This window comes from Gopherus evgoodei, chromosome 5 (genome assembly GCF_007399415.2).
Source record: "Gopherus evgoodei ecotype Sinaloan lineage chromosome 5, rGopEvg1_v1.p, whole genome shotgun sequence".
NCBI lineage: Eukaryota > Metazoa > Chordata > Testudines > Testudinidae > Gopherus > Gopherus evgoodei.
In genome coordinates, this window is record NC_044326.1 from 20,312,428 (window position 1) to 20,333,612 (window position 21,185).

The 21,185-nt window shown below is 44.3% G+C and overlaps 1 protein-coding gene across 5 annotated transcripts in view; it reads left to right on the forward strand.

The window, feature by feature from the left end:
* The first annotated feature begins 8,021 nt into the window (after positions 1-8,021).
* Positions 8,022-21,185, forward strand: part of SH3BP2 (SH3 domain binding protein 2) — a 65,795-nt gene continuing 52,631 nt past the window's right edge. For 2 of the 5 annotated variants that reach the window (XM_030564774.1, XM_030564772.1), the window contains exon 1: positions 8,022-8,121. The gene's annotated coding sequence lies outside the window, so the exon portion shown is untranslated. Of the gene's footprint in view, positions 8,122-8,484; positions 8,935-9,186; positions 9,206-9,713; positions 9,847-21,185 lie in introns of those variants that run through there. The other 3 variants (XM_030564775.1, XM_030564776.1, XM_030564777.1) reach the window with 3 other exon arrangements.

Here is a 21,185-nt window from a genome sequence, read left to right on the forward strand (position 1 = left end):
GGGAACGCGAGAGCAAACCGGGAAAGGAGACCAGCTTCGCCGCGGTTTGCTCTCGCGTTCCCCGAACCACCCAGCAAACCGCAGGGAAGGAGACCTGCTTGCTCGGGGTTCCGGGAACGAGAGAGCAAACCGGGAAAGGAGACCCGCTTCGCCGCGGTTTGCTCTCGCGTTCCCAGAGCCACCCAGCAAACCGCAGGGAAGGAGACCTGCTTGCTCGGGGTTCCGGGAACGAGAGAGCAAACCGGGAAAGGAGACCAGCTTCGCCGCGGTTTGCTCTCGCGTTCCCCGAACCACCCTGCAAACCGCAGGGAAGGAGACCTGCTTGCTCGGGGTTCCGGGAACGAGAGAGCAAACCGGGAAAGGAGACCAGCTTCGCCGCGGTTTGCTCTCGCGTTCCCCGAACCACCCTGCAAACCGCAGGGAAGGAGACCTGCTTGCTCGGGGTTCCGGGAACGAGAGAGCAAACCGGGAAAGGAGACCAGCTTCGCCGCGGTTTGCTCTCGCGTTCCCGGAGCCACCCAGCAAACCGCAGGGAAGGAGACCTGCTTGCTCGGGGTTCCGGGAACGAGAGAGCAAACCGGGAAAGGAGACCAGCTTCGCCGCGGTTTGCTCTCGCGTTCCCCGAACCACCCTGCAAACCGCAGGGAAGGAGACCTGCTTGCTCGGGGTTCCGGGAACGAGAGAGCAAACCGGGAAAGGAGACCAGCTTCGCCACGGTTTGCTCTCGCGTTCCCGGAGCCACCCAGCAAACCACAGGGAAGGAGACCTGCTTGCTCGGGGTTCCGGGAACGAGAGAGCAAACCGGGAAAGGAGACCCGCTTCGCCGCGGTTTGCTCTCGCGTTCCCGGAGCCACCCAGCAAACCGCAGGGAAGGAGACCTGCTTGCTCGGGGTTCCGGGAACGAGAGAGCAAACCGGGAAAGGAGACCAGCTTCGCCGCGGTTTGCTCTCGCGTTCCCCGAACCACCCTGCAAACCGCAGGGAAGGAGACCTGCTTGCTCGGGGTTCCGGGAACGAGAGAGCAAACCGGGAAAGGAGACCAGCTTGATTACCAGAGGCTTCCTCCTTCCACGGAGGTCAAGAAAAGCGCTGGTAAGTGTCTACATTGGATTACCAGCGCTGGATCACCAGCGCTGGATCCTCTACACCCGAGACAAAACGGGAGTACGGCCAGCGCTGCAAACAGGGAGTTGCAGCGCTGGTGATGCCCTGCAGATGTGTACACCTTCAAAGTTGCAGCGCTGTAACTCCCTCACCAGCGCTGCAACTTTCTGATGTAGACAAGCCCTGAAGTGTTCTTCTACTGGCTTTTGTATGTTACCATTCCTGATGTCTGATTTGTGTCCATTTATTCTTTTACATAGTGACTGTTCGGTTTGGTCAATGTACATGGCAGAGGGGCATTGCTGGCACATGATGGCATATATCACATGAGTAGATATGCAGGTGAATGAGCCCCTGATGGTGTGGCTGGTGTGGTTGGGTCCTGTGATGGTCTCGCTAGAGTAGATATGGGGACAGAGTAGGCAACGGGGTTTGTTCCAGAGATTGGTTCCTGGGTTAGTGTTTCTGTGATGTGGTGTGTAGTTGCTGGTGAGTATTTGCTTCAGGTTGGGGGGCTGTCTGTAAGCGAGGACTGGCCTGCCTTCCAAGGTCTGTGAGAGTGAGGGATCGTTTTCCAGGATAGGTTGTAGATCATTGATGATGTACTGGAGAGGTTTTAGCTGGGTGCTGTACGTGATGGCCAGTGGTGTCCTGTTATTTTCCTTGGTGGGCCTGTCCTATAGTAGGTGACTTCTGGGTATCCTCTCACTCTGTCAGTCTGTTTCCTCACTTCCCCAGGTGGGTATTGTAATTTTAAAAATGCTTGACAGAGATCTTGTAGGTGTTTGTCTCTGTCTGAGAGATTGGAGCAAATGCAGTTTATCTTAGGCTTGGCTGTAGATAATGGATTGTGTGATGTGTCCTGGATGGAAGCTGGAGGCATGTAGGTAATTATAGCGGTCAGTAGGTTTCCAGTATAGGGTAGTGTTTATGTGACCATCACTTATTTGCACTGTCCAGGAAGTGTCCAGGAAATGGATCTCTTGTGTGGACTGGTCCAGGCTGAGGTTGATGGTGGGGTGGAAATTGTTGAATTCTTCAAGGGCCTCCTTCCTATGGATCCATATGACGAAGATATCATCAATGTAGTGCAAGTAGAGTAGGGGCGTTAGAGGACAAGAGCTGAGGAAGCGTTGTTCTAAGTCAGCCATAAAAATGTTGGCATACTGTGGGGCCATGCAGGTACCCACAGCAGTGCCGCTGACTTGAAGGTATAAGTTGTCCCCAAATCTAAAATGGTTGTGTGTGAGGACAATGTCACAAAGTTCAGCCACCAAGTGTGCCATGGTCTCATCAGCGATACTGTTCCTGACAGCTTGTAGTCCATCTTTGTGTGGCATATTGGTGTAAAGAGCTTCTACATCCATGGTGTCCAAGATGGTGTTTTCAGGAAGATCACCAATGCATTGTAATTTCCTCAGGAGGTCGATGGTGTCTCGAAGATAGCTAGGAGTGCTGGTAGTGTAGGGCCTGAGGAGAGAGTCCAAATAGCCAGATAAACCTGCTGTAAGAGTGCCAATACTTGAGATTATGAGGCATCCAGGTGTTGGGGCTGACCACAAGTTACCTTGGGCTGTTGTTATAGAATGGTTCAAGGGCAGCTAGTAATGAACTGGCTTTGACCGGTCAGACTGGCTTGCAGCCACTCAACTGGATAAACAAAAAAAGAGATAAGGAAAGCCAGAGAGTAAGTGTGGGAATGGAGAGCAGTTGTTTCCTGCCAAAGCCTGCTTGTGTGTGAATACACCCCCCATTAGAAGGAGATTATGATAAAAGCAGCTGTGAGAATTGCTTTATATCAGTGGTTCCCAAACTGGGGTTCGTGAACCCCTGGGGGTTCACAAAATGTTACAGGAGGCTCTGGGGGAAAAATTCCATAATAGTGGACAGAGCTGTCCATAGGGACCCCAAGCAGCACGGAGCCTTGGGGACTTCCAAGAGCTAAGCAGATCAAAGCAAGCATCTCTATCACACTGAGGAGACTTAAACTTCAAATCTCTTTATATGAAATAGAAAGGGAGATGGATTTTTTTGCTGTTTTTAAAATTAAATAGGCTGTTAGTGTTGGTTTTAAATTATTATGAAGAACAAGTTTAAGCTTTGTTGTAATGTGCATTTTTTGACTGGACTGCTCAAGACCTGAATGCTTGTGTAGGAGGAACTCTTTGAGTTGGCTTCTTAAATACCTTCATGCTGTTTCACACCGGACACTCTTTGATGAAACATAGGAGCCAGAAGCACCCAGTACTGCCATGTGCTGCCCTTGTATCATAGAATCATTAAATATTAGGGTTGGATGGACCTCAGGAGGTCATCTAATCCAACCCCTTGCTCAAAGCAGGACCAATTCCCAACTAAATTGGCACATTACCACCCTCCCCCCCGCATGTCCTCCCCTTTTTTCCAGCAGTGCTCCCCCATCCACGGGAGTTTTGACGCTGCACCTCTTTTTACTACTGGCGCCTCTGATAGGAGCCTTGTCTTATAACAGGCTTAATCATAAGTGATATAAGCTACAAAAGTGAGATCTTGGAAGAGTGTTGCCATTTTCATAATGTAATAAAAATACTGTAATGATAAATAAAAATTAATAAATAGTGTGTAATAAGCATGTCATAAAAACAATTTTATATTTCCAAGATCACTGCTTTTATAATTTATGCTGAGGTAAGGGAGAAAATCCCTGGAAATATTCATTTTTAGGAGAGGGTTCACAAGACTTAACATTTTAGTAAAGGGGTTTGCAGATTGTTAAAGTTGGGGAACCACTGTTTTAGATGAACAGTTCACCTGCGGACTCTGGCCTTGTGGGTGCCCAGGAATTCCCCACGCTGGAGCAGCACCTGTTACGAGCCCTCAGGGACAAGGCTGGAGGGTCCGGGACTGTCTGTAGCAGAAGGGGCGTAAGCATTGATTCTTGCTTGCTTGGTTGCTGGAAAGCACGTATTTAGTAATGTGTGAAGGCTGGGAAGCTTATTTTACTTTGGCAATAAAACCAGTTATACCTATGCACCTGGTGTGGTATCACTGAGTGTATCTGAACCCTCCCCTTTTGGCTTGACACTAGGGTTTCCAGGTTTCTGGATCTTAAGTAGCAGATAGAATACCCCTGGTCAGGGCTCTAGGGTGTGTGTCTGTGTAGATTTGTTCCTGTGATATAGCAGGAAGTTTCTTGAGCAAATGGTGTAGGTTCTTTTGGTACTCCTCAGTGGGATCGGAGGATAGTGGCCTGTAGAATGTGGTGTTTGAGAATTGCCTGGCAGTCTCCTGTTCATAATCTGACCTATTCATTATGACTACAATACCTCCTTTGTCAGTCCCTTCGATAATAATGTCAGAGTTGTTTCTTAGGCTCTGGATGGCATTGTGTTCTGTATGGCTGAGGTTATGGGGCAAGTTATGCTGTTTGTTCACAATTTCAGCCTGTGCACATCTGCAGAAGCATCCTATGTAGAAGTTCAGTCTGTAATTTTGACCGCCAGGAGGAATCCACACAGAATTCTTCTTCTTGTAGTGTTGGTAGGAGGGTTCCTGTGGGTCACTGCACTGTTCAGTGGTGTGTTGAAAATATTCTTTGAGTCGGAGACGGCGAAAATAGACTTCCAGATCACTGCAGAACTGTATCATGTTCGTGACGGTGCTGGGGCAGAAAGAGAATCCCTGACATAGGACAAGTATCAGGGGGTAGCCGTGTTAGTCTGGATCTGTAAAAGCAGCAAAGAGTCCTGTGGCACCTTATAGACTAACAGACATTTTGAAGCATGAGCTTTCGTGGGTGGTATTCACCCACGAAAGCTCATGCTCCAAAACGTCCGTTAGTCTATAAGGTGCCACAGGACTCTTTGCTGCTCTGACATAGGACAGACTCTTCTAAGTGTGTGGTTGGATAGATTAAACAATATTGTTGTGTGAGTTAAGGGTACAACTGTTGTTGCTCCCTGTGGCATGGAGGAGTTTAGATAGTTTACTGTCCTTTTTGCTTGTAGAGAAGTAAAGTGTGCATTGTAAATGGCTTGTCTTATTTTTGTAAAGTCCAGCCATGTGGAAGTTTGTGTGGAAAGTTGGTTTTGTATAAGAGTCTCCAGTTTTGAGAGCTCACTCTTGTTAAAGGTGATATGTGTCCAAAGAACACAGAAGAAATACTCTATATGCAAATATTTGTTCTTATTTTATCTATTTATCTTTGTACCTGACAGCCTTTTCCTGCCTCTTTGGGGCTTCAATTAACACAATTAATATCTTTACATTTACATTTAAAATATTTCTATTTTAAAATGCTAAATGTGTGTTTCTTGGAGGAACAGTTAGTATCTTCATACATCCACAAAGCAAATATTCTTTACTTATAGTTGCATTCAGAGGCTCTCTGGGCTAGTTTTCCTGAAGTTTTGTTTCTGTGATTTCAGTTGCAATATATTCCCAGATGGTGACAGAAACTAACCTAAGCAGAAGGAAATTAAAACAATACTGGCTGTAAGTCCTTTTTAGCATGATAGAGTGCACATCTCCTGAGAAATTCTTGAGATGCAAAATATCTTTCAGATTCAAATTACCAACCTACTCAAGAATCTGAAAACTGGGAATGTGTTAATATCACAACATAATCTCAGCTGTTCAAAGGACATTAAAATGTCATACTGTGTTTGTCTGGCCCTTCCCTGACAAATTTTATTTTCAATCAGAATATGAATTTGAGGTTTGACATAAATGTTTCAGCTTCTTGAAAATGAACATACTTTAAAATATAGTCAGAGAATTTTACAGAATGGTTATTATGAGTGTAAAAAAATATAGCAGCTTTGAAATACTTTTGCATTGTGCTTGAAATTCCACCCAGTGCAGAGGACTTATTCCAGGCTCTCCACATCACTTAAACCTCAGATTAAGAACTAGGACCCAGATCCTGCAAAGATTTAGGCCTGGTATGTCACTCAGGGATGTGGAAAAATTCACACCCTGGAGAGCGGTAGTTTAACCAATCTAAACTCTGGTGTAGACACCACTAGGTCAACAGAAGAATTATTCTATCAACCTAGCCTACCATTTATTGAGGGGGTGGATTTATTACAGCAACGGAAACCCCCCTTCTGTTGCTGTATTAAGTGTCTGCGCTACATTGCTACTGTGGCATAGCTGCAGCACTGCAGCTGTGCCACTGAACCACTTGAAGTGTATACTGGAACTTTATATGCGAGTAGCCCCCCCTAAAGTTAATAGGATTATTTAGGCTTAGAGTTAAGCATGTCCATAAGTGTTTGCAGGATCGGGGTCTAAATGCCAAACTCACTGAAGTCAATGACAAAACTCCTTTAGACTACTCTGGGCTAGGATTTTGTCTCTAAGGGCTTAAGTGGTGTGGGCAGCTTTGCAGGGTCATCTGCAGTGGGGTGAATGTCAACTTTTAAAACATTCAAAAAAATGGAAATGGAGAAAAATGTAAGTTTTTCCATGTACTATGATACATCTGCACTCTGTGTTGTACATCCTAAAACTAAAGTCAGTTATTATTAGAGAGTAAAAGTTAGTGAATAAAGTATCAGGAGTGGTAGCGAGAGGCTAATTATGTACTTACCTAAAAAGAGGTGTGGTCTAGTAGTCTGAGTACAGAACTGAGAGCCATGAACTCTTAAATTCAAAGCCCATCTCTGACAATGACTTGCTGTGTGGCCATCATCACTTGCTATAAAATTTTCAAAAGCTCTTAGGAGCCTAAAGTCCCATTTTCAAAAAATGACTTAGAGACAGATTTTTATGTAAACAGACAAGTGCCTAGTGCAGTGGAAAAAACAGTAAAATTTTTAAATACAATGAGAAAAGGCATTTTGTTTCAATGTTTTCATTGAAAACTTAAAAACCTGAAATTTTTGAATGAAACTTTGTAAGAAAATTTAAAAAAACTGAACAGCTCTAGTGCATTCATTACACCAGATTACAGATGTGTTTATTAAACTGTGATAATACCTTTTCCTCCTTTATTTTACAGATGGGGAACTGAGGCATAGATAAATTTAGCTCCTGCAAAAATGTATGCACGTTACACTTCAGATATGGTAGGTTGTCCCAGTGGATTCAAGTTAAACACATGATTTCATTGGGATTCCTCACGACAAGTGTAAATATCTCTTTGAAAGCTCAGGCCCTGTGTGACTGCAAGATAGTGACAGAGCTGGGACAAGAACCCAGACCCTTGACGTCTTCGAGGAGCAGTGGGCGTTGTCCGGGGTTCTCTGCTCGGTGTCCCCATCGGGTTCCCTTCGTTTAGCCCTATGACCTCACTCCCGATCCTGTTTTTTTTCATTAGTTGTCCCCCGTAATTATTTGGTGTCCCAGACCTGTGGGTCCTCCCCTTAGGCTGGGGGGAGGCCCTTTAGAAGTGGGCGGGCTTTGCCCGCCCACCCCCGCTGGATGCCAATAGGACAAGAACCCAGAAATCCTTGCTCCTGCTTGGCCTTTCCTCATCTCTCTCTAATAGCGATAACGCCAATACCAAAACAAAAGCTCATTTACCACTGGGGTGCAAAGTGATGCAGCAACGGATCAAGACAAAAACAATCACGATCTGCTGCTGGCTTCAAAATGAGTAGTAACAAATAAACCCTGGCGTGCTTACAAGTAAATGATGGGGTCACTAAAGAAAAACAACAACATGTATATGGGGCTAATAATTCACCCTCAGGCTGGATTTGACAGTCCCAGCCTCCTTCAGACCTGCGCACTGTCGCTCCTGGGCCTGCCTCACCACATCTCTTCGCAGGCAGCCTGCGCTGCAGCGGCCGCCCCTGCCCCTGCCCCTGCCCCGCGCCGACAGAGGTGTAGCGGCGGGCGGCCGGGCGGGCGGAGCCCTCCCGGGGAGGAGGCGGGCGCTGCTCGGGGAGGAGGAGCCGAGCTGGAGCAGGTGGAGGAAGCGGACGGGCTCCGAAGTAGCCGCAGGGGCTCGGCTCCGGCGCAGGACGCGGGAGCGTGGCCGCTGGCTGCACGGCCGGGCCTCCAGGTGCGGCTGGAAGCTGGCGGCACCCAGGTGAGCTGCTGGGCGGTGGGACTGAGCCACAGCGCCCAGGCAGGAGCCTGGCTGCCCCTGCTCCGCTCCCTGGGCTGCCGGGCGGGTTCTCCTGCTGGCTTAACCCCTTCCTGGCCGTGCCCCCGGGGGCTGCCCTTGGGGCGCCCTTCCCGTGGCCCCGGGCGAGCCTCTCACCCCCTGCCTGCTGCACGGTAGGAGCGGGGCGGCCCCTCGCCTGCTGCCCCCTGCCGCCTTCAGCGGGACGGGCTGCGGGGAGGCCGCTGGTGGCTCGGTGCAGCGAGCGCTCTACACTGGGGCGGCCCCGCTCTCCTCTCCTGGCCGGGGGTGGGGTGGGGGGAGTTGGGTGTAGCATTAGTCACGGGGCGCTTTGCAGGCTAAGCGGCATTGCTTGGGTCGAGGGCTGCCGGGCTAATCCTGTAGCCGTAGGCTAAACGCGGCTGGAAACTCCGATGACTCACAGTGGCTTAAAAATGAGTTTTGTTGCAAATGCAAACGCAAACATTCCCTCTTGGTGAGCCGGGCACGTTCTGAGTTGCTAGGACCTGTTGGCGTAATGTGTGGTTTGCATCCATTATCTGGCTTCAGAGAACTTTCCTGCAACAGGTCCAGGCTGGAAGCTCAGCGTACCATCCGCAGGGCTTGGAACCCAGCATGCCTGATGTAGTTAGTCGGTGCTAGAAAGGTGCTTATGGTAGAGTTGCCAGCAGTTCCTATTACAAGGGATGGCCCTTATTTCTTCATCTCTGTGTACAACGAGATCAGGACTTGCTGAGTGCTGCAAAAAGCAGCAAGAAATACTTTTGGCAAGTGTCGGTGAGTACTGCTTATTACCATTGATCATATTAATTATAATAATGATGATATGGAATGGAGGGGTGGGGGGCTAAGAAAGCAGTCCCACATTTTTGACAGTGTTGGTGACCCTAAAAATAGCATGCCCATCACTCAGAGGAGAGTTTCTGTGGTAGTACTTAGGGGAGAATGGACCTAACATCTGACCTTTGCAATCAACATTCACTCCTTTCAGATCTCTCTTTGGTTTGTGTGCCTGCAGATAGAGGGCGGGACAGAGCAGCTCAGTAAGGTGAGCCCAGAAGTCTGTTGTATTTGAGGGAAAGTAGGGGGAGAATTAGATTGTTTCCAGGTCAGACTAGACTATCTCAATGGCCCCTTCTTGGCCTGAGAATCAGTGGATCTGAGTGGGTGCCTTGTGCTGCCTTTTAAAAATCATCGCTTTCCAACTAACTTTGAGCCTTTTTGGTGTTTGAATTACAAACTAGGTGTTCAAAGGTGCTTCCTGGCATTTTTCCAGTCAGATGAGAATTAGATATTAAAGCGTAAGTCTGAGAGGCTTTTTAAAGTTGAGGGATGCAAAGAACTAGATGGTTTAAAAACATTTGCCTCAGTGACAGCGGTGTAGTAGTAAGATATTCTGTAAGCTCCTTAAACATACCTCCAGCCCCCTCAGGGTTTGCAGCCACCATTTATCTGAGAAACTGAACTCTATGAACATCACTGCTCAGGTCAGCAGATTTGGGGAAACTGGTGTGAGTAGTAGTGTGTAGTGAGATCTGGGTCCTTTAACCTCTTAGGTGACCAGCTTGAATCCAGCCCAGGTCAATGATGACTGAAAGCTGTTGCCATCCAGAATTAATGGGCCAGGAGAGGTGATTTGGCCCACTTCTCCGTGGAAAGTTCACATTACAGAAAACACCATAATAATTGGTACGTTTTGAGCTTGCGAGTAATAGAGAAGCCCAGGATTAGATGAGCGTGGAGACTGACCTGCTCTTGTATGCCTAGGAGGTGGCTATCATGGGTAGGCTGTGGGCACATCATTGGAGTTATGTGGAGAAGCTTCTCCTGCTTCTGTCTGTGCTGTACTTTGTCTGTAGATGAAAAAGCACTTCAATTTTCAGTGTGTTGTTAATCTGCCGCTTTCCATGAGTCCTAGAATTGTATTTAGTTAGAGGTATTTAAAATAAATTATCTGATAAGTTTGCTGCTGTGAATGGCTAGTCTCTGCCTCCTAGTAGCTTGTGGATCTGAGAGACTGGGATCTGAAATCAATTCACATGGCCGACTACATATCTGCCTTCTTATTTCTAATTTTTATTTATTTCTGCAGGAATGTATAGCTACGGACTCTGGTGCATGTTTTATTCAGACATAACTTGTACACCAGATGCAAAACAATTTCCTATTATCTCCAAAGATGTTAGACTGTTTCTCCCCTGCCCCCTTCTGTATTTTGCAGTGAGGAGGTGAGTCATCGCTCTGGGCAATGCCCCACTGATAGGGAGTCACTAGTGAGCCTGCATAGTGGTGGGTTAAATGCTGTTTCCTTTATAATCTCACCTCTGTGTAGTTTTGTTATAAATCTCCAAATGTTCAATAAACTCCTTTTTGGCTTGAATTTTTTCATTCTTTGTCAAAGGCAGGAAGACAGATTTTTGTTTTTTCTTTTGGGGTGTGAAAGGAACCGGTTTTGGCAAAGATTTAAATCTTTGTACTTGTGATCTCTCATACTCAAAAAAGTCTTGTTGCAGACATTTCATGCTGGTTTATGCAGACTTGTTCATAAGACCAGTTTTGTCACAGTTTAGGTCATGATCCTGTAAGTTTCCATGCAAGCTTATGTGCAGCGTCTGTCTGTGCAAGAGCACATCCTTAGTTTTCAGTTTAATTACTAAAGATCACATGCTTAAAGGGATGCCGTCAGGTGAACCTAGCTTTTCTTAGTAATATTTGACAAAACCTAATGGCAATAGAAATGTTTCTACTGAAATAAAAATATGTATGGGAACAGTTTATTTTTAAAAGCTATCTAGCATTCTAATGTAGTGGCTGAAAACCAAACATTGCAGTTATTTTCCTAATGCATCCAATCAGAAACTGAAAGATTAAGAACTGAATGGTTTGTTTACATTGCTCAAACAGATAGAAATGCAAGAAGTGGACAGTCTAAAGCCCTGAAAAATCTTACAGCTGTGCTTAACTTTACTCATGTGAGTAGTCCCACTGCTTTTGATATGAGTAAAATTAGGCAGATGTGTGTTTGCAGCACAAGAACCTAAAAGGTGAAAAATAAACTCGATTTCTAAAAATCTAAGGTGCTAGCAACTTAGGTTAACTTTTTTTTTTCTTTTTTAAAATTTGAATTTTAACTTGTCAGTGTCCCGTTACTGTTGGAATTTCTGTGTGGTTGCCTGGTGTTGGACATCTGACAAAAACAACAATTATAAGGTATTAGGGGGCTTATTCCTTCACCCTCTCACTTCCCTGGTCCTTCTTGCATGAACAGAGAGCAACAATACCCGAAGTCCAAAGGTGCAAACAATTCGATGTTTATTGGGGTGAACTTCCAGCAAGCATGATTCCAGTTTCCTTCCTTAGTGTCCCCCTTCCCAGCTCTGACACCACAGAGCCTTGCCTGTGTCCCTGTTTCTGTTCCCATCCCCTGTTCCCATTTTCCCCTTTAGCAAGACATGATTCCAATTCCCCCATCCCTAGTCTCTGTTCCCATTCCCCCACCCTTTCTGATTGACTGCAGACTATATAGTAAAACCTGAGTTTTGCTTAGCTATTCCTTAACCAATCATTTTACTGAAATTTAACTAACCAATCCTAATATACTGTAACATGGTTATTTAACCAATTATATTCCACCACCTTCATTAGTTTACACCCAACAAAATTAATTATACAACAGACAGAAACAATCAGAACCAGACAGAGACCATGCAAATAAACATACAAAACAATACAGAAGTGAGGATTTCACAACTACATCTACACAGACATAAGGGTTCTCCAGCTGTGTCTATTGATAAGTGAGTTCTTGCCAGACAGGATGCGATCAAACTAAGTTTCCGTTTACATCTTCTAGGCTTTTCCCTTTCTCTGGAGGTGATAGGAATATCAGGACAGGATTGTATTCCTAATAGCCCAATAGCACCTTATTTCAATGTGACTAGTTTTGGAATGTGAGGATGTGACCATACACTTCCCAGCTTATGGCTGCCTAACTACATCTTAGCTGAAGCTCTTAGCCTGTCACAGTAAGAGAAGGCCACTACACAGACAGTGATCTTTGATTCTTTCTTTTATACCTCTATAACTAGCTAAGTGATAAGAATACACCTAAATTCTTAAAGTATAGGCCTTTGCAGACAGGCCTGAATATCTGTATCCTAACATAGGGTCTTCTGGCAATTCATCAGATTTTTACTTTCTGTTGGACAAGTAGCTCTGTGAGCCATCTGGTCAGTTGATTGTTGGTGATTTAGGCCCTGGTCATACAGATGCTTACAGATGTGTAGTCCCATTATACATACAAGTACTTATGTACATAAGTGTTTGCAAGATTAGGATCTGGGTTTATTGCTTCTGCAGACCGTTTTAAGCTTTCTAGATTTTGCCAAGATAACTGATAGGTGAGTCTTGTAATGTTGGTGAGGTGTTTAGCAGTTATCACCTCCATTTCTAATAATCAAAGCCCCCATTACTATTACCTGTCTCTTCCTAATAACTGGGGTCCCATACCCCAGAGGGGTATCCTCAGAGTGAGAGGATACAATGACATCATCTGGAAGGGATGGAAGTTGTGTCCCTGAGAGTCTCATCTGTGTACCTCTCTGTCCTCCACTTCAGACACTCTGGTTTCCTAGTGTTATGAAATTTTCAGAAGAAAATTCTTCTAACCTACATTACACACACACATCTTCAAATTGTTTGCTCAGACAAAAAGTTAGAGGGGAGGTCAAACTAAGGCTAACAGTGGAACTTTCAATGTGTCCTCAATTCTAGAGACAGTATAATGCCACCATGATATTTTGTGAACACCAGTCTTGAAGGTTTTTTGCTGTTGTCCTTGAAAACTTGCCTTTTAAAGTATCACGACCGGCTCTACCATTTCTGACGCCCCAAGCAGGAAAAAAAAAAAAAAAGCTGCCCGGGCTGTGCCGCCCCAAGAATGGACAGAATGCCGCCCCAGCACGTGCTTCCTCCACTGGTGCCTGGAGCCGACCCTGAAAATACTAGAGCCCTCACCATAAACTTCTTTTCTATTTATAAGTGCAAATAGGGGTGGGTGGGTGGATGCTGAAAATACCATCTGAGATGATGAGGTTATAGAGGTAGATTGCCATATTTCATGGCACACAGGCAGTGTGAAAACTACCTTTCCCCAGGCAAGGGGTGAATTTCGTACAGTAATCGTCTGACTTTTAGAGGTTCTGAGGACCATAATGCAGGGGCTGCAGGTGCTCAGCCATAAATGAGGCCATAAATGCTTTGGCAGAAACAGAGAGACTTCTTTACAAACTGGTTTGAAAAGGTTAAAGAAGTTGCAGTATTGCAACAAATCTGCGCAACAAACATCCCATTCAGAAACTAAGGGTTTGTCTACACTTACAGCACTCCAGCGGCGCAGTTGCACTGATAAAACTGTGCTGCTGTAGTGCTTAGTGAAGACGCTACCTGTGTTGACAGGAAAGCTGCTGCCATCAGTGTAGGTACTCCACCTCCCCGAGAGGCGGTAGCTATATTGACAGGACAAGCCCTCCTATTGACATAGCACTGTCTGTCCTGAAAGTTTGGTTGGTGTAACTACATCGCCCAGGAGTGTGGATTTTCCACACCCCCGAGTGATGTAGTTGTACTAACATGACTTCGTAGTTTAGACCCCAGGGCTAACATTTGCTCTCTGTAATACTAGTGTGTTCATCTTGTGCAGATTTTGCTTTGGGACAAGTGAGGAGTCGGGAAGGGGAATAGCTTGAATTCCTGTGGTAAATTGCTGTGTAGTAGTAAACTTGAGTTGCTAGAGCTTCTCGACTAGAGCTGTTCCTCAAGAAATTCTTGTCTTCTGTCATTCTTAGCCCAGGGAAAAGAAACTGGAATGCATAGGCTCTGGCAATTAAAAAAACAGATTATAAAGAGCTGGGCTAAATAATTGCCTGGTATGATAGCACATTTGGCCACTTTTAAACTTAGCTATCTACCATGCCACTAAAGGGATTCTGATCATCTCTGTGGGCAGTTGATGGTGAAGTGAACAGACATCAAATAAAAGTCTTATGGAGTTACAACCTATTCAAAAGGCCCAGAAACTCAAGAAAGGCTAGAGCTGAAGGGAGACCTGTTTAACTCCTTTTTTATATTTAGAAAAAACTTCAAACAGAGATTAGTTCAAAAGCTTTCTGAATTTACTTCCATTACATGGCATTGGCTCTCAATCTGTAGACCACTGACCACCTATGATCTGTGGTACTGCTTCTGTCTAGCACTGTCAATTAATTGCAGTTACCTCACGTGATTAATTAAAAAAAATTAATTGCGATTAAAAAAATCTAAACTATAGACTACCAATTGAAATTTATTAAATATTTGGATGTTTTTCTACATTTTCATATATACTGTATTCTGTGTTGCAGTTGAAATCAGTGTATATTACTTTTGATTACAAATATTTTCACTGTAAAAATAAAGAAAAGAAGTAGTATTTTTCAAGTACTGTAGTGCTGTCTTTGTGTCCTGAAAGTGCAACTTACAAATGAAGATTTTGTTTGTTACATAACTGCTCTCAAAACCAAAACCATGTAAAACTTCAGAGCCTACAAGTCCACTCAGTCCTACTTCTTGTTCAGCCAGTCACTAAGACAAACAATTTTGTTTACATTTACAAGCGAAAATGCTGCCCTCTTCTTATTCATCAGCAAGTGAGAACAGGCATTTGCATGATGATTTTGTAGCTGGCATTGCAAGGTATTTACATGCCAGATACGTTGAATATTCGTATGTTGCTTCATGCTTCAGCCACCATTCCAGAAGACATGCTTCCATGCTGATGACCCTCGTTAAAAAAAAAATGCATTAATTAAATTTGTGATTGAACTCCTTGGCAGAGAATTGTATATCTCCTGCTGTACCTGCATTCATGTTAGCAGTCTCGGATGATGACCCAGAACATCTTCATTTTAAGAACTCTTTCATTGCGGATATGATAAAATGCAAAGAAGGAACCAATATGAGCTTTCTAAAGATAGCTACAGCACTTGACCCAAGATTTAAGAATCTGAAGTGCCTTCTGAATTCTGAGACATGATGTGTGAAGCATGCTTTCTTTCAGAAGTCTTAAAAGAGCAACACTCCGATGCGGAAAATACAGAACCTAAACCACCAAAAAAGAAAATCAACCTTCTGCTGTTGGCATCTGACTCAGATAATGAAAAATAACATGTTGGTCTGCACTGCTTTGGATCGTTATCAAGCAGAACCCATCATCTGCATGGACGCATGTCCTCTGGAACGGTGGTTGAAGCCTGAAGGGACATATGACTCTTCAGCGCATCTGATAGGTAAATATCTTGCAACACCGGCTACAACAGTGCCATGAGAATGCATGTTCTCACTTTCAGGTGATATTGTAAACAAGAAGCGGGCACTATCCTCTCCTGCAACTGTAAACAAAGTTGGTTGTCTGAGCTATTGGCTGAACAAGAAGTAGGACTGAGTGGACTTGCAGGCTCTAAAATTTTACATTGTTTTATTTTTGAATGCAGGTTTTTTTGTACCTAATTCTACATTTGTAAGTTCAACTTTCATGATAAAGATATTGCACATTACTTGCATTAGGTGAATTGAAAACGACTATTTCTTTTGTTTTTTTACAGTGCAAATACTTATAAATATAAAGTGAGCACTGTACACTTTGTATTCTGTGTTGTAATTGAAATCAATATATTTGAAAATGTAGAAGACATCTGAAAATATTTAAATAAATGGTATTCTATTATTGTTTAACAGTGTGATTAATCGCGATTAATGTTTTTTAATTGCTTGACAGCCCTAATTTCAACACACACAAGGTTGCAGAGCAGGCGTGAGACAGCCCCTCGCTGGTCTGGATTCCTCCAAGCCCCTGCTGTCTGGGGCAGAAGCATCGAACTTAGCTTCACGGGCCCCCTCCCGTGGTGTGGGGCCCTGGACAATTGCTCTGCTTGTCATCCCCCCAACCCATCCTCTGCAACACCTCCCCCTGGGGTAATGAAACCCAGATTGAGAGACACTGATCTAGATGAGTATCAGAGGGGTAGCTGTGTTAGTCTGGATCTGTAAAAAGCAACAGAAAGTCCTGTGGCACCTTTAAGATTAACAGATGTATTGGAGCATAAGCTTTCGTGGGTGAATACCAGGGGCGGCTCCAGGCCCCAACACGCCAAGCGTGTGCTTGGGGTGGCATGCCGCAGGGGGCACTCTGCCGGTCGCCGGGAGGGCGGCAGGCGGCTCCGGTGGACCTCCCGCAGGTGTGCCTGCGGCGGGTCGGCTGGTCCCGCGGCTTTGGTGGAGCATCCGCAGGCACGCCTGCGGGAGGTTCACCGGAGCTACAGGACCGGCAACCGGCAGAGCACCCTCTCACAGCATGCCGCCGGGGCGGTGAAATGCATAGAGCCGCCCCTGGTGAATACCCACTTCATCAGACGCATGTAATGGAAATTTCCAGAGGCAGGTATTAAATATGCAGGCAAGAATCAGTCTGGAGATAACGAGGTTAGTTCAATCAGGAAGGGTGAGTTCAAGTTGATGTACCTCCTGGAAGACCTCTGTGTACCCCTGTTGAGAATCTCTCTCTGTAGCCATAAGCCACAGAGTTTTTCCTATCTGGGGAAAGAAATCAGAGTGAGTTAATTAGAAGTAAGGACAGATAAGAATAAAGGATAACCGTGGTAGGCGGTCACTTGAGATAATGTGGCAATAAGGGTTAGATTGTTATGCAAAAGGAGTTTGAAGTGGGCCATTAATGGTTAAAAGGCAGAGGTGGTGTGTGTTTCAGATTGCTGCAGTGGGCCATGAAACCAGTATCCCTTTTAAATCCAGGGTGTTTAGTGTCTAGCAGTGTTATCAATTCAAGGGTATGGCTACACTTACAGTTGTACAGCGCTAGGAGTTACACCTGTCTTCATACAGCTGTGTAGGGAAAGCGCTGCGGTGTGGCCACATTTGCAGCATTTGCAGCGCTGTTGGGAGTGGTGCATTGTGGGCAGCTATCCCAGCGTTCAAGTGGCTGCAACGTGCTTTTCAAAAGAGGAGGGTTGGGGGAGACAGAGTGAGTGGATTTTTGGAGCTGACACTGTTCTCAGCTCCCTGCCTTGCAAGTTCTAAGGACTGGAAGATACACAGTGCCTACCTTCAATCATTTTAAAAGTTTTGACCTTTCCCCCACCTGTCTCTTATTCACTAAATGCAAATTATGCACTCCTAAATAGTCTTTAGACCATATAAGCAGCTGCTCAACACTACCCCTCCCCTCTCTCCTCAAGCAAACAGCTGTGAACATTCCAAAGCAATTCCCCTGCCTCCGCTCGCTCGCTGGAGCAAAGAGCAGCTGTGTTTGTTTTTTAGCTAAGTAGCTACGGAGAGATCGGGGAGATCGGAGTTCAGCCATTCTTCTGGTTTGTTGTGGACAGGAATTCTGGGATACCTCCTAATACCCTGGAGACCAATAACAGTGCTTTTGGTGGCTACACTTGATGACCAGCGCTGCATCACCAGCGCTGGAATCGCTACACCCCCAAGCAAACCAGGTGTACAGCCAGCGCTGCAACCAGGGAGTTGCAGCGCTGGCCGTGCTTTGCAAGTGTGGACACAGAGTGAGTTGCAGCGCTGTAACCCCATCACCAGCACTGCCACTCTCCAGTGTTGCCATGCCCGAAGTTTCTAGGCTCACCAAGGTGTTGTGCAGGTTTCGTTTGCAAACAACACTGCAAACATATTTAAAAAAAAAAATAGGTGCTTTCACTTCTTTTGTAAGTCAGGTAGGTTTTTTTAATCAGTATGGCCTTTTTTCCCAATTGTGTGATTGCACCTTTTTAGGCAGCTAGTAAAGGGAGGTTGTGGAATCTCTATCTCTGGAGATATTTAAGAGTAGATTAGATAAATGTCTATCAGGGATGGTCTAGACAGTATTTGGTCCTGCCATGAGGGCAGGAGACTCGATGACCTCTCGAGGTCCCTTCCAGTCCTAGAGTCTATGAATCTATGAATAAATGTTCTTAAACAGTTCCCAATTACATTCACATTATTATCTTTAGATTTTCTCCTAACTGATTTGACTCGTAATTGTCTTCAGCTTTGTGAAATTGACCATTTTAAAGCACCAAGTATATTATTATTAAGACAAACCTATGCTGTGTGATTTAGTGATTGACCTTATAATAGTGCATGGAGGCAGCCTTAACTCTAAACAGCTTTACAATGAGGTGATTAATCATTCTCCATCTTCGTGTTGTGTTAACATAGGATTTTGCATTTAATTTCCTTGTTTCTCTTTTCTTTTGTTTTAAAGAGAATCAAAATAATGAAGAGGAACATTTGCAAAAATATTTCACTGAGTACGTTTGACTTAATTTTTATGTTTGATTTTCAACCAGCTGAACAGGCTTTTGCTCCAGCGGGGTGGGAAATCTTTTTCTTCTATGCTGAATTCTGCTCAGGGTCCACTGGTCGACGCAGCACTCCTGGCACCAGCTTAAGAGATTCTGCAGCAGATTTGAACAAATTAAAAAGTGAACAATTAGTCAGTGTTTTTTATTTAATTGGATAGTAAATTGATTTTTTTTTACTCTTTTCCCCCCATCCCAAAACGCTAGTGTGCTCCAGAATTTTGTATTTAAAACTCAAAACTGCTTGTAGAAATTTTGCAGAGAAGGGGGAAGAGAGAGAGAAAAGAGCTAAGAGTTTTGGCAGAGGAGACATTTGGGGCTTTTGGCTCCTTGGAAAAGGCATTTAGATTTTGGAAACCAGGCAGGTGGTTGAGATTTTGGCACAGAAAAGGGAATGAATCTTCTTCTTTTTACCTTTCATTTGTGAAACAGCACAGAGTTGATTTGAAACTTGTGAAAGAGACTTTGAACTCTTATTTTTTCCATTCCCGCAACTCTTGATAGCAATCTGTTGCCCAGTGCCCTACTGCTCCTGCAGCCAACAGTGGTAGGGTTAGTATGTTGACTTCATGGATGTGTTTGTGCTAAAACAATGATCAGTGAGAGAGAGAAAAAATATATAAAGATAACCTTGCCATTAGGATTCTGAGTTAATTATTCATTTATATGAATGCGGGCTGTTTACCTTTCTCAGAGCTATTATTTTAGGCTGGCTGCAAACTCAGGAAGACAACTATGTATTAGTTCATATTTATTTTGTGATATAGAAGATTTTCTGCATAACTAAAAGTGCTAGAAACATAAATGTAAAGTGAATGCTTGGATTCTGAAGCACAACTCTGTAGCAAGGGGTCGGTTCAGCAGCAAATTACATGACTGAAGATACATAACATCATATGTTTGCAAATTTAAAACTTGATTAGTATTGGAGTGTTTGAACGTAATGAGTGTTTATGGTTTGTGAAATTCTTCTAAAACATCTAAGAATCTTGGATTGTAATTCTTTCTTCTTATTTAAAGGTTAATGTGGAAAAATAACTTTAGTTCTTAACAAATGCACTAGAAAACTAAAATGTCTAGATAAGTCCCATGAAATGTGAGGGGAAAAAAGGAGAAAGGGAATTGAGACAAAATTTAGATATTCTTAATCTAGCGAAGTCGGCCTTCTCAGATCAAAAAATAGAGTAGCAGAGAGTGGTTTGGCATGAACCTTTGTTTCCCCTTACCTATTTTTAACTTCAGCTACTGTACCAACAGAAACTAATCATCATCCTGGAAACAATTAATCTTTTAATAACAAATGTTTGCATATTTTCCTTTCAAAATTATTTCTACTGTGACTTTTAAAATCAACCCTTTCCCACTTTGACTGTTTAAATAGGCAGGATTCGTCAAAAATTCCAAACTTTTCCTGAAATTTGTTACAAAATCATTAGGGGACAAATCTGCTCCTGGGTCCAGACCTATAACTCTCCATAACTTCAATGTGAGCTGCTTGCATGCATCTGAGGGCAGACGTTGGCCTTAAGACATTACTTCATAAACTTGCAACTAACCCTGCAGCTTGGCTTCTCTGAGGAAAATTTGGAAGGTTTAATCATTATTCTTGTGACAGTGCTGCTAGAAACTGAATGAATTATTAACTTGACACATTGCTTAACAAATAGATCTATTAAACATTTGAGAAGTAGTCCAGTCTTTTTGGACTGGAAGGAGTGTGTACAGCCTGTTTCTTTTGCATTACTCCCCTGGTCACAGATTTGGTCTGTATTACAGAGATAATGGCTTGAGACCACCTCAGATAATTGCAGCTTTATAGCACCTTTCATCCCCAAACACTTGGGTATGTCTTCATTGCAGTTAATCCAGGGCCTTACTGGGTGTTGTTCCTAACCTGAATCCACACACAAACCTCTCACCCAAGTTTGGCATTGCTTTCAATTGGGGCTAACTCACTTGACTTCAGGCTATTCACAGAAGTTCGAGTGGTGCTTTCATTTGGGCTGGAAACGGTCCCACTTTGCAGTGAGGGTGCAGGCTAAATTACTCACGTGCTGATAGTCCTTCAGTACCATCCCACAATTCCTTCTGTGTGCCCAGGTGGATAGATGAGTTCTCCCACAATTCACTGAGAGAGAATTGTAGAGTGGCTCAGCTTACTGCAACACAAAGAAGCTTGGGATATACCCCCAGAAGCCTGTGCAGCACCAAAGAGGACAAGTGATTCAGGGCATTGCAGGGTGGCTGCTTACACTCAGGTGCCAATTACCCAGGCTAATCTTCAGTCAAGACATATTCTATGAAGACTGATTTCAGAGTGGTAGTCGTGTTAGTCTGCATCAGCAAAAACCATGAGGAGTCCTTGTGGCACTTTATGGACTCCTTGTTGTTTTTTTTTTCTATGAAGACTGTCCCTCATTTGGAAACTTGGTTGACCAGAGTTAGACACTTGAATCTGTATTTAGGCAAACAAGTAAGTGACCTGGTTTGCAGAGGTGCTGAGCATCTGCAACTTCTAAGTGCCTAACTAATCAACCAGATGTGAACATTTTGAGCTCTCTCCCATAATTTAGAAGTCACTGACTCAGTGTCTAGTAAAATCTCAGGTATGTTTTCAAA